Here is a 23,272-nt window from a genome sequence, read left to right on the forward strand (position 1 = left end):
ATATATATACATAGATATATATTTTGTTGTTGTTGTTGTTCTTGTTGTTTTTTGAGACAGGGTCTCACTATGTAGTTGAAACTGACCTAGAACTCACTATGTAGCTCAGGCTGGTCTCAAACGCACAGTGATCCTCCTGCCTCAGCCTCCCGAGTGCTTTTGGTTATATTTTTAAAAAATCCAGTTGAATGCCTTTTCATGAGACTTCCTTTTATATAGTCTACTACTTTGAAATCTGTGATATATATGTTGGTACTACCAATTAGCTTTCATCACCAGAAGTGGAAATGAGTATCCACAGGGGACATTTGGGATCCACTTTGGGGAGGAAGGAATAAGTGGATGTGGACAAAATAGGGTGATGGTAGGAGTTCAGTTTCTGAGCTGAGTGTGGTGGCAGTGTCTGTAGTTCAACACTCTGAGAGGCCAAGAAAGGAGGATCACAAGTTCCTGCCCAGCCTAAGCAACTTAGTGACTCAGTGAGACTTTGCCTCAAAACAAAAAAAGAAGGGTTGGAGATGTAGCTCAGTGAGAAATCTCTGGGCTCAATCTTCAGTACCGGGGAAAAAAATTAGAAGTTCAGCTTCTGTAGTAAGACTGACTCAAATACCTACTCTCTTACTGATTGGCTCTGTGATCTTATGCAAGTTTCTCGCACTCTCTGTGCCTTGGTTTCCTTTCCTGATCAATGGGGATAGTTATAGGACCTAACACACAAGGTTGCATTAAGCATCAGTGTATTAGAACTGTGCTCAGTGACTCATGTTGCTGTCTTGAGAAGGAGGGATTGAAATGGTGAGGAGAATTTGGCTGCTGGAAGAAGGAACACTTCTACAGGTCCGAATTTGTCCAGTGGTCAGAATCATTTAGTGTCTTTGTTAAAAATAAATATGCCCAGGCCTTCAATGAGAATAGCTAGGGAAGGTTCTGTGAATTTATGTTTTTGAGATACCCAGATAATTCTTATCAATTAGTTTGGAAACTGTGATGTGGCAGCTAGAGTGTAGGTCACAGGCTCAGACAGATATGGATTTGGATTCACTCCTTACATGATTATGTTCAGATACCTACATGTACCAGGGACTATTCCAGCTGCTAGAGAACTAAAACTGACCAAATTGCTCTCCTTTTTGTCCTTGCAGACCTTATAATCTACTGGGAGTCCCTCTCTAACTGCCAGCCTAGGCCTTGCTAAGTGCCTTGAATTAACCAGTTAAACAATAAAAGCTTTTATTTTTCTTGTCATGAAGTATTATGAGTTTACTAAAGAAAAAACAGAACCTATGTCATAACCTGTGAGCTCATGTAGGAGAGGGAACTCTAGCTGTCCAGAGCCTGGTGTGCATTTACGTGAGAGGATTCACGTAAGGGAAAGGTGAGGGGCTTGGTGGCAGAGAAGATGTTCATGGGTTTTCCTTTCCGGTGGGGAGCTGAGCCGCTTGACCACAGAAAAGGCGATTTTGTTTCCTCGAGTTTCTGCAGTTATTGTCTTACTGGCAGGTTGCCAAACCTAAGATGTTGTTTGGACAAATTCTGTCCAAACTGCCCTTGGAAAGGGAGATTATAAATGATAGCAGCAAAGTGCAGAATTGTAGTTTTTCCTTCCTCTGGGACGGTATGATCAAACACAGGAATATTTTCATTTTGTTGATGGCTTCTTATAAGAGACATAGTTACCCTTGGAACTGCTTTTGTTGCTCTCTCGACAGGTTATACCAAAAGTATTTGATCCTGGTTTGAACTGGAGCACAACTTAACATAAATGTGTCATTGTGGGCTTCTAAGTTCAAACTGTAACTCTATTTGCTTGATTTTTATATTTTTAGTAAATAAATTTAAAAACACTAGTTTTAAGATTAATGTAAGAGTGCTATTTAACTTAATAGTTCTGGGCCAGGGGACTTAGCTCAGTGGTGCCTCTGCCTATCTCACAAGTTCAGGGTCCTGAGTTTGATCCCCAATACCAGAAAAACCAAACCAAAACAAAACCAAGGAAATATAACTTAAGAGTCCAAGAATACATATTAAAGATAAAAATACTATTTTGTTTAACTCTCCTATCTTCATTTTTCTGCTTTGATTTGCAAATTCTAAATTTATTTTACACAGGATGTGGTGGTTTTACTCTTCTTGCAGCTGTTTGTGCTTGTGCTTTAAATTCAGTATAAAAACAAACATTAAAAACTAAATATATTTTTGGCATTGCTGTTGGGGAAATCAGCTTTTTGAAAATGATATTTTTTAGATAGATGTTGCTTATCTTGTCAAGAGCTAAAATTACCGCATTTTTGCACACTGTAAATTTCTGCACATTCCCAAGTCTTTTGAAAGTGCATATATCGAGTGCTTTTCACACCGTTATTTATTTTTACACTAGGGCTTGCTGTTTGGAAATTATAGAACCGGAAGAAGCAGAACACTTGTCCTCTATTTACTGTTCACCAAGACACAATCTAGATCCCTCTTATCATTCCCCTGAAGCGGCATCTTTCAACATGACATTTCAACTTTTGCCTTTCTGAACTTTGGCATTTTTCGATGTCGACAGTGTTTTATAGTTTCTAAGGGATTCCTTTTCTCTGTCACTGCATCCACACCTTCATCTTACAGCTAACTCCACTTTCTTGCCTGTTTCACTTACTAGGCTTCTGCTCAGTTCATCTTCTCTGTGTTTATTCCTGCCTTAGAGGAGTAACTTCATTCTTTTACTCCTATATAAATGACCCCCATCCATATTTCCGTCCCTGACCGGTCTGTCAAACCCCAAGCTTCACGTCCAGCCTGTGTGACCACCTCTGCTGGATGTTCTACCAGCACGCCAGCATTCGCACAGCCAAACCCCCGCTAGGCTCCATCAACCATGAATTGTTAGTATCGCATAGTTATTGTAACAGAATGACTTACTTTCTTAACTAACCTTTTTCCGGCGCTTGTCATGACTAAGTAGAAAATTTAGGGCCAGTGTAAGGAAGCAGGAAAAATTGGGCATTGCTTAACTCTAGGCCCTACGAAGCACCCATTTAAACTAGCTCAATGTGTCTTCTGTTCCCTCTTGCTCTTTCAGTACAGGCTTTTATTATCTTTCATGTCATCACTTTTAAATTGGTCTCCTTGCCTCTTATCTGTCCTCTTGTTCCAATGCAACTTTCAAATTACTGCCAGAACCCTAAAACGGGTCTGACTATAATCATTCTACAAACCTTTGCCGCCTTGCAGCATTCACAGAACGCTGTGTGCACTTTTACCCTACCACCCTTTTCCTTCTAGCCTCTAGCTGCTAACTCCACCGTGTACACAGCACAGCAGCTGGAGAGCCATTTCTCTCATCTGCCTTTCTAGCCTCTGCTCTGACTCTTCCATTATTAACGTTTTTGCTTTTGGCTGAAATTCTCCGCCTCCTTCAAGGCCAGGTTGTGGTGTTACCGTCCTTGTGATCTTTCCTCAGCTCCCTGGGAAATGCTCTGAGACTATTTGCTCCTCTTGATTTATTCATGTTCATACTCCTGGGACCTAGCAAAGCAGTGAGAGCGCATATTAATGTCTTTGTCAAGTTAAAAGTACTCATCTTTTCAAAATTATCCTCAGAAGATAGCTTTTATTCCATGTAGTTCTTCATCTGGTAGATTTCCTTTGCTTGCTTGCCTGGAAAACAAAGCCAGTATCATCACTGCCGTCATCATGTCGGCAAATCTCTTGACTGCTCCCCACAGGTGGGGCACGGAAAGAGCTAACAATTGGTCTGGCACTCACCAGCTAAGGGAGCTAGAGGGCGGACTTGGAGTTCTAAAAGTGACTGCCATCTTCCAGTGCTGAGCCTCCTTGTACTTGACACATTTCTATGTGGTTTCTTTCTTATACAATTGAAAACCTCATGTAAGTTATTTGTAACTGGATGACATGGTTAACACAGGATTCATCTTTCCTGTTTATAATATCGACTACACATATAATGACATTATCATGACACGATTAATGTACACACTACTCATCGTAATGCAATCAAATAGCTAGAAAAACTAGAGACAATTTTTAGGTTGATTAATTTACTTTGCTTCTCATTACTTTCACCCTACCCTATCTAGCTTCCTTACCTTGACTTTGAATGTTGCCTTTCTTTAGTAACCTTTTTTGCTTTTGTCTATTAAAGACAAAACTAAATTCACTACACTTGTCAGTTTATTTTTGTATTTAAATAGCAACCCATCTCTTAGTTTCCTAGGAAACTGCAGGGAAGAATAGAAACTCAAATAAAAACCCTTTAAATACAGAGCATGTCAGGATCTCTTAAAGCTTTAAAATCAAGACCACTATTAACTATCAGTTTATGTAGATAAGCATAACCCAGTAGAATAAAATAAAATCAGGAAAACACAAAAACAAGTACGTTCCTCTAATGGCTGAAACCAATCAAAACAAATAGACAAGTACTTGTTTATCTTTTTAAAAAATCTAAGTTGTCCAGAATTTACCATAATTTTATTAATCTGCAAAAGGATTACAACACACCAGTAACATCCTACAGGTATGAAAAGTTGCAAAAGTGTTCACTGTCATTCTAAACAGAATTACCTATGTCCTGAGATACATTCTTCCACTTTTACAGAAGAATTTACTTATATAAAGAATGACTAAATTACTGGGTTTAAAAGTCCTTGCAATTAATTGTATTTATGTTAACAGTATAGTAACGCATTAGTATTAAAGGCAGTAAAATATATATCACATTTTAATTATGTTTGTTAGATTGAAAGGTTATTAAGTATGCAAATGAAATGTCTTCGGGATCACTTGAGCATTTTTCAATTTTTTCAGGGCTCCCTAACCTTTTTTCTTTCTCCCCTCTGTCTGGGAGGAACTTTGCTATTTTGTAGTTATACCTAGTAGTTATACCTTAGCAACAGTGGTTACACCGAATCCAGATGGAACACGGTTAAAATAATTCCATGAACTCTACAGCTTTAGAACACAACTTGCCTGGAGCCAATAGAGTAAATAGGTTTTTGTTTACCCTGCATTCCACAGCCTCGGAGTTCTGTAGAATTCAGTCTCTAGGAAAGAAAAGGACACAGGGTTGAGACAGTTCCCTGGAATATGCTGCCACCTTCTGGTCATCCGAGGCAGGGCAGCTTCGGGGATTCCCGTTGGAGTCTGCTGTGTAATTTTTCATTCCTACTAACATCTAAGACTTTTTGAATAAGAGTTCACAATAGATTTAATTATAAAGAAAAATAATATAATATCATAAGGAGCCAAAAGAACCTTGAACACTTTCTAGTTACTTGAATAGAAAGACACTGTAAAAAAGTGAATTATAACTACTTTGGAGTTATATGAACAGAGAAAGAAAACAGCCTTGGAGAAATTGTTTACTAGAATTTTATAGTTAATCTCTCGAGATTAAGTTCTTCATATGTTTAATTAATTCTTTTAAATTTGCTTTTTAAAAGTGACAGTATATAGGAAAACTAAATGACTTTGACCTAAATGAAAATGTTGGCTATTTAAGAGGTCACTCATATATAAAATATGTGGGGAAAGGAAATAAGGGAAAAGAAAAAAATATGAAAAAATGGAAATAAAGTTTTTGTAAATAGGGAAAGGAGGAGGGGGTGAAGGGAGGGCAGGGGTAAAGGGAAAAATGAGAACCAAGCCCTGTCATGTAAAGGTACAAGATCCCAATGGTGAATGTAACTGTACTGTACACGTAAAATGTACCAATAAACTCAAAGAGAAAAAAATATGTGCTGTAACTCTTAATTAACTAAAAATGTTTATTAAGCACCGATGTTTCAGACACTTTACTAGGTTTTGCTACTATTACAATACATAAAAGACACAGGGTCCTATCCCCTGGAAATCCATCTAGGTTTTTGTTTCTTCTTCTTGTTTTGTAGCCCAGGCTGGCTTCTAACTTGTGGTGATCCACCTGCCTTGGCCTCCTGAATGCATCACCACGTCTGGCTGGAAATCTGTTTAGAGAGTGAGACAGAGAACCCTGGAACATGAGAGAAAAGTATTGTACACATAGAGTGCTTTGAGAGCATGGAGGAGGAGGTCTAAACCCTAATTTGAGTTACAGAAAAGACAAAGCACATTAATGTAAATATCCACTGACGGGTACATTACCTTTTATCTGATAAATGCAAGCTAAAATGTTCCAAAAAATTTAAATTCCAACAGCTGGGTGTGGTGGCACACACCTGTAATCCAAGCACTTGGAAGGCTGAGGCAGGAGGATCACTGTGAGTTCGAGACCAGCCTGGGCAACATAGTGAGTTCAGGACAGTCTCAAGTACATGTGAGGCCCTGTCTCAAAAAAGCAAACAAACAAAAAAATTAAATTCCAGTTTTACATGATCAAATCTCTATCTAATATGTATATTTTCCATTGTGGATTTCTCTTTTCCTCAAAAAATATATGTGCTGTTTCCATGGTTAAGATGTAGATAACTTAATAAGTAAGGCTTAGATGGAAATGATTATTGGCTATGAAAATGTCTATGTTTACAATGTTTATGTTTAACATTTGGTGTCTCAGGAATGATCACTGTTGCTTTTCATGATCACTTCCCAATATTATAATCATACTGTCCCTTATAATTTAGTACAAAGTTCAATAAAGGATTGCTTTTTTAAATGTGATTTTCATCTCTGTAGCTCTATAAGTTTTGAGAATATAATTTCCTTTTGCTTTATATTTATTTTATTTAGAATGAGAAGACAAGTTGCCAGCTTGCCATAAATGAATGAATGAAATAAACAAATGAACACACACACACACACACACACACACACACACACAGTGATCTGCTGGCATCTTTCTGTCAAACTTGAGGTTATTCTGTAGTAAACTAGATCTTTAGTATTTTTCTACCAGTCAGCTATCTACTTAAAGCTAATTCCTTTCCCTGCTAATTGATTACTTTCATTGTTGTCTTTTCCTTATGTTTTATTTGTTTGTTTTTTTTGAGACAGGATCTCACTATGTAGTTGAGACTGACCTGGAACTCACTATGTAGCCCAGGCTGGTCTTGAACTCACAGCGATCCTCCTGCCTCAGCCTCCCCAGTTGCTGGGATTACAAGCATGCGCAACCACACCCGGCTTTTTCCTTATGTTTTATATCCATTAAATAGAGTGTGGCACAGCTAGATTTCAGAATTTCACACAGACGCTCCCTTCAGTAGCCCATTATAATACATTCAGAATTTCACACGCTCAGTTGTTAGTATCTTTAAAATTTACAAAACTATTTTATCATTATTCATATTTTAGGGAAAATTTTAATTTCTTAGATTGCTGAATAGGAAGCAATCTAGTCATTTTGACATAGAGGCTTTTGTGTCATCTTAAGACCTCTTGTCTCTGCTTAGAAGGAATTTTTCAGAATATTGCAGTCTTAGAAAAAAATTTACTTAATTCCCCCCCCATTGGTCTCACTATGTTGTTCTCGGACTCAAGGGATCATCCTGCCTCAGCCTCCCAAACAGCTGGAACTCAAGGTGTGCAGGTACCTGACTTGATATATCTTTGAATGGAAGTTATAACGAGTAAAATAACCTGTTCCTATCCTGTTTAAGTTATTTTTAATTCAGTTTTTGGATCAATCTTTGAATGGTTAAAAAATAGAGAAGCATATAAAGCAAAAAAAAAAAAAAAATTCCTCACTCACTCAGTTCACACTCTCCTGCCTAACTTCTGGGGAACCAGTATAAGTACTTTGCTGTATATCATTCTGGGTTTCTTTATGCATATATAAGGAAATAAAATGTTTTCTTATTTTATTAATTTTACACAAAAGGCAGAACATCTTTTTTTAATTTATTTTTTTGAAGGTGTACCACCACACCTGGCTTACTTTGCTTTAAAAAAAATTAATAACATATCTAGAGATCTTTCTTTATTATTTACTTAAATTACTTTCTCATTTTTTACATTTGCATGACATTCTATAACATACAACTTATTAATTTAACCAGCCCCTTCCTGGTTAAATTAGTTTGGACATTTAGCTTGTTTCCAGTCTTTTGCTATTATAAAAATTACTGTAAGGAATAACCATACAAAATTTAAGTAGGATTGTTGATTTTTAAAATTGTTTTATATTGTTCTTCCTCATTCATACTTCGGCTTTTGGCTTTGATTTTTCTTTTGCTTTTGCCATGTAGAATGTTTTGATTTTTATGTAGTAGATTTTGTCAATTATTTCTTCTGTGGTTGCTTCAATTTGTAGTACAGACTCGTTTTCCTTGTTTCAGGGCTGCAAATTTTTGTGGGTTTTTTCCTAGTAATTTTATTATTTTATTGTCTCTTGGGAAGGGGAGGAGAAAGGAAATAAGGGAAAAGAAGAAAAATGAAAAAAGGAAAAAAGGGAAACAAAGTCTTTATTTTCTCATCTAAATTTGATCCATTAGAATTTATCCTGATGCACAGCGTGGTTCTAACACTAACTTTAATCCATTTAAATAGTCCATCTTTCCACCATAATTTGTTTTGTTTTATTTTTTATTTCCAGTCCTGGGAATCGAACTCAGGACTTGTGCTTGCGAGGCAGGTGTGGCACCACTGATTTTAATCCCCGGCCCTCCCTCATAATTTAGGATGACACTTTTTTCATATCCTAAATTCTCATACGTATTTGATTTATTTGTCAGCTTCATATTCTATTTATTGCTCAAGATAATCAAGGAATATAAATATTATAAGCAAGGCTATCATACTTGTGCAGTTTCTTAATTGGCTTTTGACTTATTAAATACTATATGATTTTTATTTGTTTTTGTTTGGTGTATAACATGGGGTCGTGAACATCCTGTACTTTTGAAATATAATTTGATTCTTAAGGTGAAATGCGGCCAGAGTCAGCTGATAGAGCTGCCCCTGCCTTGCCTTGATCCACTCTGCCTCTGCTGTTTGCTGCTCATCCTGCAGGCCTGTGCTTTCTTGGATGTGTTGGAAAGCCGCCTGCAATGTTTATTAGCCAATAGGCTCTGGATATGAGCTGTCTAACGAGTTTGAAGTAGGTCATGTAAAATAGTCATAGATAAAGGAAAGCTTGGTCTCGCTCAGCTCTACAATGTAGAAAACAACTGCTTAGTACTCACGGAATGTATTTCTTCTTATATATTATTTCAGTTATTTCTTACCAACTCTTGTTACATATTTAATTGTGTGGGTGATAAAGCCAAGGTCAAATGAACCTAAATTCGCACAGGAAGTAGTGGAGCCTGGAATTGAAGTGAGGCGATTTTTTGTTGTTGTTGTTCGGTTTTGCCTCTGTTGTTTTGTTTTGTTTTTTAGGTAACCACAGATTTGGAGGAAGGGGCAAAAAAATGCTACAGAGGTTCTGTGTATGATTTGTCTTTGCTCTTGCGAGGCAGGTGCAGTGCCACTGAACTAAATCCCAAGCCCTGTTGTTTCTTATTTCTTGATGTTCCGAGACACTCTTTTTTAAAAATCATTTTTTGGTTTGAAGAATTTCTCTTAGCCATTCTTTTTAGTTAGTAGTCTCCTAGTAACAAATTCTTTTAACTTTTCTTTCCCCTGATGCTGTCCTGATTTTCATTCTTGAAGAATATTGTCACCAAATATATGAAGTGTGATGGAAAGATACAGTGAATGTCAATTTAAAAAAATTATAATAAGACACATTGTTATCAGTCCCCCTTGAAATACCCTCCCTTCCTGTGAGCACTCTTATCCCATTATTCTTATGACTTTCTGAAGCAGTTCTGGCAGTTCTCTTTTGTAAGTGTCTTTATGAGATGAGATTAAAAAAAATTTGGTGAATGTCACTCCTGAGTGCCATCCAACAGAAAGGCATAAAACATTATGGTGTGTCCTCATCCACCTCGCTCATCGGATCTGGCACGATGTGACTTCTGGATTCCCCCAGAGTCAAGATGATCATTCAAGGTGTTATCAGGACATCAAGGTGGCCGCATCAGTGTAACTAAAGTCACTCGTGAAAGAGGACTCCAGAACTGCTTCACAAAATAGCAAGAAGGACGGGATAAGTATGCTTAAACTGAGGGGAGTACTCTGAGAGGGATTAATGACAATGTGTCTTGTACTGTAGTAATCTTTAAAAAAATGTAAACATTCACCACGTATCTTGACCACCTATCTTGATCTCCTGTTGGAGAGTTGTTTTTCTTAAGCATTTATGAAATGTTGCGATGCTTCCTCTTGACTTCCATGGTTTCAGATGATAAACCTACTGATAAATCTCCTCTTAAACTCCCACCACCATCTACCAACCCAGGTAGGTAAGATGGTTCTCTCTCATGGCTTTCAGGGCTTTTTTTCCTTTGTCTTTAGTTTTCAGAAGGGTGACCACCCTATGTGGATTTATTTGGGTTTATTCTGTTTGCAGTTCATTCAGCTTCTTGAATTTATAGGTTTATATATTTTTCCAACTTTGGAAAGTTTTAGACATGATTTTTTTTTTCTTGTACCGGGAATTGAGCTCGGGTCCTTGCTCTTGCAAGGCAGGCAGCGGAACCGCTGAGCTAAATCCCAGCCCTTAGGCATGATTTTTAAAAGATATTTTTTTTTCAACCCTGACTGTTTCTTCTCTTCTTTTTAGGCTACAATTGCACAAATGTTGGGTGTTTTGTTACAGTCCCACAGGTTCATTAATTATGTTCATCTTCTTTCAGTTTTTTTCATGATTGTTCAAATTGGTCATTTCTGTTGCTCTGTCAGTAAATTCACTGGCTCTTTTCTTGTCCTCTTCATTTTGCCATTGAACCCAGCCAATGAGTTTTCAGTTATTGTGGTTATTGTAGTTTTCAGTTCAAAAATTTTTCATTCTGTTCTACTTTGTATCTTCTATTTTCTTCATCAAAACTTGATTATTTTTGGCCCTGGGGATTTAGCTCAGTGGTTCCACTGCCTGCCTCGCAAACGCAAGGTCCCGAGTTTGATCCTCAGTACCAAACAAAACAAAACAAAAAACTTGATTATTTTTCCTGTTTGTTTCAAATGTGCTCTTAATAGTTCACTGGAACATTGTTATGACGAGTGTTTTCCAATCCTTTTCAGATAATCCCAACATGGGTGTCATCCTAAAGTTAGGGTCTATGATTCCCTTTTTCCATTGCAGTTGAGATTTTTCTGCCAGATCATGGTTGGAGTTCAGGTCCCCCACTATGACCATTAAACTCACTTATCAACTTGATCGGCATACTTCTGGGTGAATCTGGGTGGGTCACTGGGCATCCACTGGAGCATTTCCAGCCGTCATTAACTGAGCTGCTCTACTCCTTCACGCCCCAACGTCCCTACCTTACAGCCAGCCATCCGTGGACTGAATCTTCTGTCCCTCTGAGCCACATCTCTTCCTCCTTTAAGTTGTGAGTGCTCATATTGTGTTTCAGTAACAAAACACTGACTAATTCATCCATTTGGCATCTGGGAGGTGCCTTGTTGCTGCTGGGTGGAGGTGGGAGTTCAGGCTTCTTGCTAGGCTTTGCTGACACCATGCTGGCTGGGACGAAGAGGAGCATGTGTTACTACTCCCCATGGGGTGTCGTGATATTGAATTGTGGAATCTTATCACTGCTGGAAGGTGGTGACAATGCTGGTTTTCCACTCAGCTTTCTCTGAAACCGCCTAAGTGGGGAGATGCATATCTGGTTACTACCAGGCCAGGATGAAAATTTGAGCTTCTTCTCTGACGTGGCCGTGGTAGGGATTGGTGGTGCCTTATAACAGCTGGATGAGGGTGAAAGTGTAAAAAAGCTTTTTAGGTCATCTGGCTACAGAAGCTAGCTTTTCTTTCTTTTCCTCTGTCTTTCTTTCCCCTTCTCCCCCTTCCTCTCTCTCTGTCTCTGGTACTGGGGATTGAACCCAGGACCTTCCCTCTGAGCTACATGCCCAGCCATCTTTTACTTTGAGACAGGGTCTCACTGAGTTGCCCGGGATGCCTTGGACTTCTGATCCTCCTGCTGCCCTCCCACTTAGCTGGAATTATAGGGACTCATAGGTGTACATTCCCTGTGCTCAGCTAGGAGGCTTGCGAGAGATTTTTTTTGTTTGTGCTCATTGCTGTTCCTGTTGGTGTTCCCAGCTCTAAGTCTGGTGTATATATGAAGCCAAAAACAAGCTAATAAGCAAACCCTCAAAGAACTCATCCTGGTACTTTTCTTGGATCCTGAGATCCATAGCCAGTCTGCTATTCTCATCTTCTTCATGGTGTATTTTTTCAATATATATTTATTTTGCATATTAATTATACAAAACATTGAATGCCATCGTGGGATTTTCATATATGCATGTAACATACTTGGATCCATTGCCCTGGTACTCTCCTCCCCCAGCCGCTTCCTCTTGTCTGATAGTCTGCCTGTCTACTTTCATGTCGTCTTTTCTCTCCCCTGGATTCCATGAGAGGAAACATTCCATACTTGCCTTTTTGATTCCTTCAGAGAGTATTTTCGTGTATGTTTTACATATGCTATTCAGAGATGTTAGCTGTACTTAAGAGGAGGAATGGAGAAAATGCTTGCATTTATTTCATCTTATTCTGGAACCAGAAATCCATGGGACGCTTTTTAAATATTTAATAGTACTTGTATTATGATTTGGATTCAACAGTATAAATACAATAGTATTTGTATCCAGAACAGAGACTCGAGGAGCTCTCCAGCATAGTTGATTTTTCATTCAAGAATTTGACATTTTTTTCTAGAATTAACACGAGTGATGTTTAAATCATATGCCTTGAAGTAAGTGGTAGAATGTCAAGTTTAAGATATTGGATGCAAGATCTGCATGCATATCTAGGGGGGTGTAAAAGGATTTATTTACCAAAAGCCAAATACGACAGAATATAAACAAAGACACTGGCTAAGTAAATCCACTGCCCGTCACCCATTCTCCTTTGGACTTTCTGAGAACTTAATGAAACAGTGCTGTGTGAAAGGAAAGGGCCTTATGGCCATTTAGGATGCCTTTTCTGAGTCACACGTGCAGAGCCTCAGTGAGACACACACTCATAAGTGTCACTGGAGTTGTACAGTGCCTATTGCCCAGGGTATTCCAGCTTGCTTTGTGAGTGTCTAATGTCGCGCCAGACTCCCAAAAGGCCCTGAGTCTGGCACAGCCACACTGAGATGAAATGCAATGCTGTTTCTTAAAAAAAAAAAAAAATGCAGTCCAAGCTGTTCTCTGTAAGTTTTAAGTTTAGATTTAATCAAGTCCAGCCAAAATTATTCCACCCAGGAGCTATTATCACATTCCTGCTTTTGAAAGCAGCTAAAACCACGGAATTGTTGGCAGTCACATCCAATCCTTTAGAAACGAAAAATTCTTATAGCTTCCCAAATTCTAACTCTTAACTTCCTTTTCCAGTTTGACATGTTTATGAAGTTATTTGGAGGGGAAAACAAGATTTGCATTTTAATTTGTAAATCTTCAATTTAGAATTTTTTGCTAATGAAAAGGATATTGAATCTGGGAAAAGTAGGCTTTGGAAAATTCTAGATTTTAAGGGGCTTAATACAGAGAACCATATATAATTTTTTTAAGCTGGAGAAGAAAAACATAAAACAAAAACAAACCCCAAGAGATTATGACAGTAACCTCAGATTGATGTTAAAAACCACCATTTTTTATTTATTTAAATATGTTTTGAACTGCAACTCCTTGAAGAACTCATAGCTAGACTCATAGCCACAATCCCTTTTCTCGACGTTTCTTCATCTTATTTTTATAGATATTTGCATGGAAATAGTAGTCTTTAAAAGATGCATACTTATATCTTATCAGATGCATCTGTGGCTTGAGATATGTTTGAGATCTTTTTCTGGCAGGTACCATAGCCATTTGCATTTTAATAAACAAACATTTTCTGATTTGGGTGGACAATTCTCTAGGGTTTGAGAGCTGGTCATGAATGGCAAATGTGTTCATTTTAAGCAAAATTGAAAAATACATGGAGTCACAATTTTGGTCTCTTTTTCTGTTAGAGGGCTCTTTCCATCCCTGGGGCTTGTCCTGAGACCTGATTCTGTCTTCACAGGGTAGTCAACAAATCTTTGCTGTCACTTAAGGTGTTTATAGAATATAATTTAGGAAAGATATGGTTACAGGAAAATGGATGGACCTGGAGACTATGATATTAAGTGAAATAAATTAGACACGCAAGCTTAAATATTGCAGGTTTCCTCTTACATGAAGCCCAAAGTATAAATAAAGAGCAAAATAATAGATAAATGGTAGGAAGTATTTAGGGGATCTTTTTAGAAGGGGAAAGAGATCAAGAGATAGAGGGAGCAAAGAGGGGAGGGAAAAAGGATGAGAAAAAGAAGTAAGATTTGTTATATACATGTACCAGTTCCACACAAGGAATGTAAACATTATATATTGCAAACATGTACCCCCCGCAAAAGAAAGAAAGAAAGGAATCAAGAGATGGAGTGGGGAGGGAGGGAAGGGAAGGGGGATGAAAGAAAGGGAATTAAGATTTATTATGTACAAGTACCAATTCCCCACAAAAATGTAAACATTATGTACTACAGACATGTATTAGTAAAAAAAAAAAAAGAAAAAGAAAAAAATGTCAAAATAATTTAAAAAAAGACACAAAGATATGGTTGCTTCCAATCTTTTTTATTTTTTTAATGGGATCTTTGGAAGATAAAAGGGCTTTTCCTCTTCCACTCTGCTTTGGTGAGGCCAGAAGTAGAGTAAGTTGGCATGCCATCTGAAGGAATATGGATCTCTGGGCTGTGCTTGCTTGATGTAAACATGAGGCTTTTTATGAATTATGGAAATCACTTTTGGAAGGAGAAAAGCTCTAACCTGAACTGTAGTCCAGCCATCCAGGGTCCTCAAGGGAAGAGCTTAAGCAAAAGACCTTTTCTAGTTGAACCATCAAATCCAAAAGTGTCTGTTCATTAAATTTCAAGCAGCCATCTGCTTGCTTAATCGTGTGTTTCTTTTTCCTTTGAGCTGGTTATTACTGTCTGGTCTGGCCTCTTCACTAATTAGACTAAGCTTGATCTTTAGGTGAACCAAAGGTTAATTTTATCTGGAATAGAATATGGATTTATTTATTCTTCCATTTGATATCATTTGAGAGAAAAGAAAAAAAATAATTGTTGCTATTTTAAAGTTTACAAGGACTGGTTATTTAGAAACTGGATGGATGTTTGGCTCTTGCTGAGTATATTTGAATACTTTTGATGAATTTTTTGATGTAATTCCGTTTCTCAGTGTGGTAAAAAAGACAGTCATTTTTACATTTACTGTTTTTTTTAGAGCTATTTGCTTTATTAAGAAATACACATATATTTTAATGGAACCAGTCATAGTGTAAAGGCAAAGATTAAATAACTAATACTAACAGCTTGGTAAGCATTCCTTTGCTATGCTTGTACCAACACTGACGTGTGGGATGGATGCAATAGGACAGTGACGGCAAACGTAAGACATGCACCACAGCCAGTTGCTTTATTATCATTGAAACCTCTAAAAGGTTCGCTATCTCTGCTGTAGGAGAAGATAATTTGAGACAGCTATGCTCTACAGGCAGAGAAAAAGCTGATATATCCTTTGGTTAAAAAACTAATAAAACACTAAAAATTTAATTTTGGAGGCTGTAAAGCAGCATGAGAAATGCTTGCATCCAAAGTGAAATATCCAGGCTGCAAAATCGAATAGGTGCTATGACATTATCTATGCAAAATCCCAACTATAGATGAATCATGTCTATGATTTTATCACATCTGTATATCATGTATCTGCATTAAGATTTAAATACTGTAATGCTTGTTGCAGCATTATTACACTTGATTTTAGGCAAAAGGTTGAGAAGTGATGTAGCATTATTTGTAAAAGCAAAAAGTATAAATGACTTAGCTGGGGATTTAACTCAGGAATTCTGCTGCCTGCCTAGCAAGTGCGAGGTCCCGAGTTTGATCCCTGGTACCAAAAAAAAAAAAGGCTTGGTGTTCGGTAGGGACTGGATAAATAAATTATGCTATATTCATACATTGAAATATCATGTAGCTGTTAAAAATGTGATACCTCTATATAACAATATGAAATCATTTCCAAGAAACATTTTAGGTGAAAAAGAGCAAGTAGCATATAATATATTACTACCAAAATAAAGGGTTTTGTATATGTGAGAAAAATAAGACTAGGCATATTACAAATGATTATTAAAGAGTCAGAGATGTGGGTGATGATTTTTCTTTATTTCCCAAACTTTCTTAGTGCTTTTATAATTTAAAAGGAATTGAAGTGTTTGCTGAAATAGCTGTCCAAGGGAAGCTTGTCTGGTTTTGGGATTTTTAGCTAAAGATCTAGTTTTCCTCCTATGAATGAGAGGAAGGAGCTTTCACTTTCAAGTGGAATGGCCGTCACTATCGAGATCAACTCATGGAAGGAGTAAAGAAAATATCTCAAAATGAGTCCAACTGAAATTTTCAAGTGACCTTTATGTGCTCTTGCAAGGTTATACAAATCTATTTTAAGAAAGCAGTGAAGTCACTTGAACTTCAGTGCTCTTCACTGTAGAATTTAAAAAGCCTTAGTATTGATTGCCCTTGGTAGACTTGATGGAGAAATTAAATATATTATGCTTTACAAATTATTGTATATGTCGCAGCAGATTTGTAGATTTGGAAATGGGAGAAGACAGGAAAAATTGCATTTAATTTATATATTTTTGCCAAGCCATTTTGAATTATTTTACTAGTAGAGACGTTAGGAACTAACTGTACAAAAGAAACAAGTTTAAAAGCATTTTGTGGGGTATATCGTATCTGTAATTGTATAATGTATTTCTTTGTGGTTTTAAGTGATAAAGACATTAAGTCAACCAACATAAGAAATGTATGCACTGTTTGAAATGTAAATTATTCTTAGAGCACTTTCGGTGGGAGTTGCATCACCCTTTTAGTGCCTTAATTTGAGAGAATTATTTTACTGCCTTGAGTAAATATAGAAACCACAAAAAAAGTGAGGGGGGGTGTTTCACAAAATTATGTGTGTCAGTGGGTGTTTTTATTGATAATTGGTTTAATTTTAAATATTTAGAGGTTTGTTGGGCTTTCATAAATCGAGTATAATCTTTTCACCAAACTACCTGCTACAATAGACAATGACTTTATAAAACTATATTGCACCAATATAAAAAGAAAAGTACATCAATACATCCACAATGTTTTTCAGTTAGGATAGGAACTACCAGATAAATACTGTTAAACTTTTGTTCAGTAACAAGAGTTTATTTATATAGACAATATGATTTATTGTTTATTTTTTAAAACAAATGCCTCCTCAGTAATTTATAATGGCTTTGCAGTAATGTGTATCAAATATGCTTTGGAAAACTGATTGTCTCTAGGAAGATGTGCATGTTTCAAGTGGTATTGAAAGCTGCACTGATGGGTATATAATAGTAAACATATCTGTTATTAATGTGCTAATTACTCTGCTCATTAATGATAAATAAAAATAATTATGGATGGATACTTTTTAAAAAAAGATCTCTGTGTAGTTTCTTGTTAACTCATTATGCACAAGGTAACAGGATTAATCTGTGCTTGTTTGTACTATAAATTTTGTCTTTCTAGGCTGGGGATGTAGCTTAGTGGCACCATGCCTGCCTGGCAAGTGCAAGGTCCTGAGTTCAATCCCTGGTACCACACACACACAATTTTTTTTTTGTCTTTAACCTTTTTCTTGTGATACTTTCTCTGAAGTGTCTTAAGAAATTTCTATCTCATATATTTTTCATGTTAGGTAAATGTTTAGATTTATTAAATTACTTTTAAAAATGTGAGTTGTGAAAAGTTGGAGAAACAAATTGACCTTCACGTTCATGAGAGGAGGTTTCTTAACCTCTTTCTGCACTGTTGAATTCTAGTGCTACTTATTAGAAGGACATCTGTCTAGGTCACACATTTCATCGCCTCTGTTATTATATGCAGAAGCAGAGCATTATGATTTGGTTTCTGTGACTAGTCAATTTTTATAGCATTGAGCAGGTCTGTGCATTATCATAAAATTAAGAAAAATATTTGGCTTCTGATCTTCATTGTCAGGTTGCATGATATAGCTATACTCAAGACAGAAGACAATTGTAGAGCTATTTTTATCTTAGACTGAGATTTCCTAATTCATTCATTTCTGTCAGTCCCTTCTGTTAGCCTCATAAATAAAACACACAGAGGTGCTTTTTTTTTCTGGCTTTTCTAACAGCCTTACCTTGCCTCATTTTATCTTAGAACTGTTTTACTTCCTTTTGTTTCTATACTTTAGGCTCTTGATAGCAATTTGATTCTAACAGAAAAAGGAAGTCGGACCACTTCTGCAACCAAAGTATCTAGCACCATTCTGAGAAGCCTAGTTATTAAGGTGATCAAATCAATTAAATCTTCTGAGTTTCTTTATTATTTGTAGTCTGTGAGACTTAGCAGAACTTACAAATCTTCACCTGCCATTGGCCATCTCAGCTGTATGGATGACTCTTCAAGGGCCTCTGGTCCCTGTTTTTTACTAGCAGCACCTAGAGGAGGGCCTGAGTTTTTACTTCATATTAGTGTGCCAGTTGATGCTGAATTTCTGCTGTAGTCCTTGATTTCTTTTTTGTTTTACATTTTCAGTTTCTTGGAATAATTAATTACACACATAAGTTACTACTGTTTACTTTGCACAGATGAAAAGGAAATGATCCTAGATTGATTAAATTTTATTTCAGGAACAGAAAAATTGTTTATGATTATAGCTTCCTTAATTAGCATCTAAAGTAACTTTTAACTGTGGGTTATCTTCTAAAAAATGATTCATTAAAGTTGGAGAAACTCTTGATTTATGCATATAGTTTTCCTATACCCTTTGCGATGCTTTATTCAAATTACTAAGTAATCAAATTGCCAAGTTATGTTTGCAACCAGTGTTCTAATTAGTTTGGGACAGCAGCTCATTTATGTGAAGCCACATTACAAGCCAGAAAAAGTGTCATATTTTCCAACTGAATGGTTACCTCAGATAAGAGTTCTACTGAATTTTTTTATCTCCTGTTTTCTTAATTTGAAATCTCCCTCTTTATGTAAGAGAGAGATGTTTCTGTATAGCTATTCTTTACACTTTGCCATTGCCACCCCCAGCAGGTTATCAGATTGGTCATGGGGAGAATAAGACATTTGTAGGCAGAGCTGCTGACTGATGTGAAAATTACATATCTTTCTTTGTCAAATTTGGCAGGCAACACAGCGTGGTGAAAAACAACCTGAGTTTTGAAGTTTGGCCAAGATTAGAATCTTGAGGTACTAATTACTAGTTACTTTATTCAGTTTACTAGGTGTGTATGTATGTTGGAAATTATACTTTCTTATACACAGTGGCTTCAAACATAAAATAGGCATATAATTTTTATGCTGCTAGGGAGGGTAAAACAAGAAAGAATACACAACAAGTGAGAAATAAAGAGAGTACATACAGGTGCTCAGGTAGTGTCTGGCATCTGTGGTTTTTAATTAGGCCTTTAATTAAATAAGCAGCCATTGAGTACCCACTGTGGTCTCAGTATCATTTAAAAATAAATCTTCCAGGTGACTTCTTAATAAAAGCACAACATAATAGAATATTTTATTATAGTAAAAGAATAATTGATAGTTTATCATCTGGCAAACTCACTCTGTATGTGCATATCTATTATATAATAATGATGATTAATATTTGTGAAGGTCCCCATAAACACAGAGCATCTTTCCAAAGGACCAAAGATTGTATAAGTCATATGATTTAATTTTAAAGTATTTTTTTAATATTCTCATTCCTTCGAAGTCAGAAACTCAAAAGATTGGTTTTTCTTTGGGTTACAAGCAAAAAGTCCATAGTTTAATCCTATGTATTGCTTTTAACAATGATAAATACATATAAAAATGTCTATTGACCTGAATATCTGTTCTGTATAGTCATGCCAGATAACCAGCACATTGAAAATTATTAAGAATAATGTACAGTACAACGCTCATTATTCAGCGCCCAGCTCTGTGAATTTCTCATCTAATCTCATTTAATATTGTTAACTCACACCATGCAGGATGTGTAGTCTTAGCCCCATTTCACACCATCAGAAACGTGGAGAGCATAAGGTAAATTGTTCAAAGTCTCACAGAAAAGAGGTGGCAGAATCCAGACTTGAAGCTCTTTACTGACATGCAGTTCTAGACTGCAGCCTCCCCTGAGTATTTATTTTGCCTTGTGGCCAAATCCTTTTTCTCTGAACGTTTCTAGAGCACAAAGTGAATTATGGCTTATTCTTATGTGTGCTGTAATAGACAAGACAAGACCACTTCAGCCGATGGGAAGAATTTGCTGATGCGAGAAAAACATCACATCCTTGAGGTTGATGGGGTAAGAAGGCCACACCGACATCAACGTCGCGGTTGGACGTGTGAGGATTCAGCATTGTGTCTATTGTGAATCAGTTCCTTGCATCGTGGCCTGTGTGCAGTAATGGAAAGAATACATTTCACTTCAGTAAAAAGTAAAAGCAAAAAATGAGAGGGCTTGCTAAGAACCTCTGCAGAATGATAACTGGCAGCCTCCGCCTGTGACTGCGGAGCTTATATAGCAGGAAGACGCCATTAATGTTGGCATGGTGGGTGCCTGTTGTGCCCCTGCCCTCATTTGTCAAATTTTGTGCTGCATCTGTAGCCAAAATAATGTTAAGAACCGGCTCATTCGAATTTGGCCTTACAAAAATTATTCTTTAAAATAAAAGGTATCTTTGAAGATAACTTATGAGGATACATTTACATGCTGTTTAAGGTCAGTCCTCAGTGGGCAATACAGCTGAACTGTTAGGGGTGGTAGGTTTCAGAAAGTGAAGCTTGGGTTTGAGTCATTATTGCTGCCCTAATAATTTCTAACAGGATCCAGGGCTCAGATTCCTCTTCTGGATAATGGGGATACATGTACCTCAGGGGGTTGCTATGGAGATTATATAAGGAAAATGAATTACTCATATAAAGAAAATATAAATTATATAAATAGAGCAAACGGAATGACACTTGGCTTGTAGGTCCTCAGAAAATGGTGATAGAGCTCCACATCTTTTATTCTAAAATTTAAAACAGCTAAAGCAAGTGTAGCTAGAAAGTATAGCCAGGAGACAGAGAAAACAACAAAGAGATTAAATGAATTTAATTCAAAGAAAGCGAGTTTTTAGTGACACCAAAGTGAGAAATGTGAAGGGAAGGCAGCTAGCTGTGCTTGAAGCGGCTCTCCAGGTCCTGGGGAGGATGTGGTGCAGCTTGAAGGAGCAGAAGCACTGCTTTGGAGGTGCCTCGCTGCCCCGGGGTCACATGCTGTTGGGTGTAGAGATGCTCTAGTGTTTACTTATGTAAATGGCTTCTCTGGGGGATTTCCGGGCTGCTTCCAAAACCACCTGCACACAGTCATGAACACACACACGTCTTCATATTGAAGAAGGCACTGGTTTATAGTGGGCAGTGGGAGCTGCAAAGGAAGAGTAACCGAAAATGCTGCAGACCGCACTACAGCGGTTACAGGATGGCCAGGTATAGTCCTTTACCTCAAGCAGAGGAGGACTTCTTGGTCCTTTTTAAAAGGAGGTATTAGTGTCAAAGAAAGACGTATTTTCCCAATCAGAGTTTTCCAAACAGCAACTGAAACAAGAAAAAAAAAAATCTTTTAAATGATTATCATCAATCTCCATAACTTGAAGACAGAAACTGATGTTGTAAGTAAGCAATTTTCTTAGTGTAACAGTTTATATTACATTTCCTAGCACAGAGCCTCACACATAGTAGGGTTCTCATGTTTTATCCTCTGTCCTTTCATATCTCTCTGATCCAATGAAAACTTGAGAACTTATTAGAGACGCAGGTCACAACATGACAGTGGTATTCCCTAATGAATGGCAAGACACATTCATGACAAAATGTCTTTTTTTTTTAACTTATGAAAAATAAGATGTGTGGACCCCCTCAGGGTCAAGCATTTTCTGTTCTCACAGGACACAAAAGTGGAAGCATTTTAACAAATAGAAAGAGTGGGCTGTCTTTTTTCTGTAGCAAAGGCAGTAGAAAAGTTCACGGACTTGTCCTTAGGTTTTATGAATGGGTTGTGAAAACTCCCACTTTCCTTTCCCAGAGGCCCTTTCGGAGAATAACCTCTTTTCTAGTTCTGCTTATGTTCTAGCACAAAGCTAGTGATTTATAATTGCTTATGTGAAATTGCAATTTGACTGGATGTATAACCTCAATCTTCAAGCATTTCAAATTCATTTTGGCAACTGCAGGGAGTTTCTATTTTCCAAAAGGGAATGTTCACTTTGTTTTCTTCTTTAATTATGTGGGTTGCTGGTGGTTTTAATCTTACTAAAAGAGGTAACTTTTGATCAAAAGAAAACATCCAGATGGTATGATGAGATACACAATGAAGAAAGACAATATCATGTGAAATGTCAGGCCAGCGACACCTTACAGTTGAACTCCTGCCCTTAATTCCATCAGAATGCCAATGGTCAGGATTTGTTTGCTTTACTCTGATTTCTAGGAGATAGCATTCCAAACCTCAGATATACTATTGTTTACAGTGACAAAGATCATCTCTTTTTATCCAGATGACCCATAATTAATTTGTTTGTTTTATTGAGTTTATTGGTACAATCTAGGTATACAATACAGTTACATTCATCATTGGGATCCTGTACCTTTACATAATAGGTCTTGATTCTCATTTTTTCCCCTTGTCCCTGCCCTCCCTTCACCCCTCCTCCCCTCTCCATTTACAAACGCTTTATTTCCATTTTTTCAGTTTCTCATATTTTTTTCCTCTCCCTTATTACCTTTCCCCCACCCTTCCCACTTTCCCTACACCTTTAGCCCTTTACTTCCTATTTCACATTATTAATTATCTCATTAGGATCTTGTGTACTATTATAGTTTTTCACACCAGAGAAAGTATTTGGTATTTCAGTTAAAGACATCTCTGTATGGACATTAAAAATAGGGAATCCTACAATAAAACTAAAAAGTTAATTAAAAGAGAAAAGGCAATGATGTAACATTAAAATAATCATTAATTCTGGTGATGAAAATGGTCCCTTAACATATTTAAATTGCTTCTTGCTCTTGTAGTCTTATCTTATTCTTTTTTTCATTATTTAGAGAATACTTTATTAGTTCTGTAATCAAACCCACATAGATATGACCTTACATATTTAGTACAATGCGTTACCCCTGTACACATGGAAAAAAATAAAAATAAAAATAAAACA

General features: G+C 36.9%; 1 long non-coding RNA gene across 2 annotated transcripts in view; it reads left to right on the forward strand.

Moving 5' to 3' along the window:
• The window catches only part of LOC104871952, a 48,395-nt gene that overhangs the window by 2,036 nt on the left and 23,087 nt on the right, over nucleotides 1–23,272 (forward strand). The window contains exons 2-3 of one of the 2 annotated variants that reach the window (XR_002025829.1): nucleotides 19,225–19,286; nucleotides 20,304–20,699. The exons of the other annotated variant lie outside the window; for it this stretch is intronic. This is a non-coding gene — a long non-coding RNA (uncharacterized LOC104871952). Of the gene's footprint in view, nucleotides 1–19,224; nucleotides 19,287–20,303; nucleotides 20,700–23,272 lie in introns of those variants that run through there. 2 annotated transcript variants of the gene reach the window in all.

Source organism: Fukomys damarensis, unplaced genomic scaffold (assembly GCF_012274545.1).
Source record: "Fukomys damarensis isolate Sample0158 unplaced genomic scaffold, DMR_v1.0_HiC HiC_scaffold_30, whole genome shotgun sequence".
Lineage (NCBI taxonomy): Eukaryota > Metazoa > Chordata > Mammalia > Rodentia > Bathyergidae > Fukomys > Fukomys damarensis.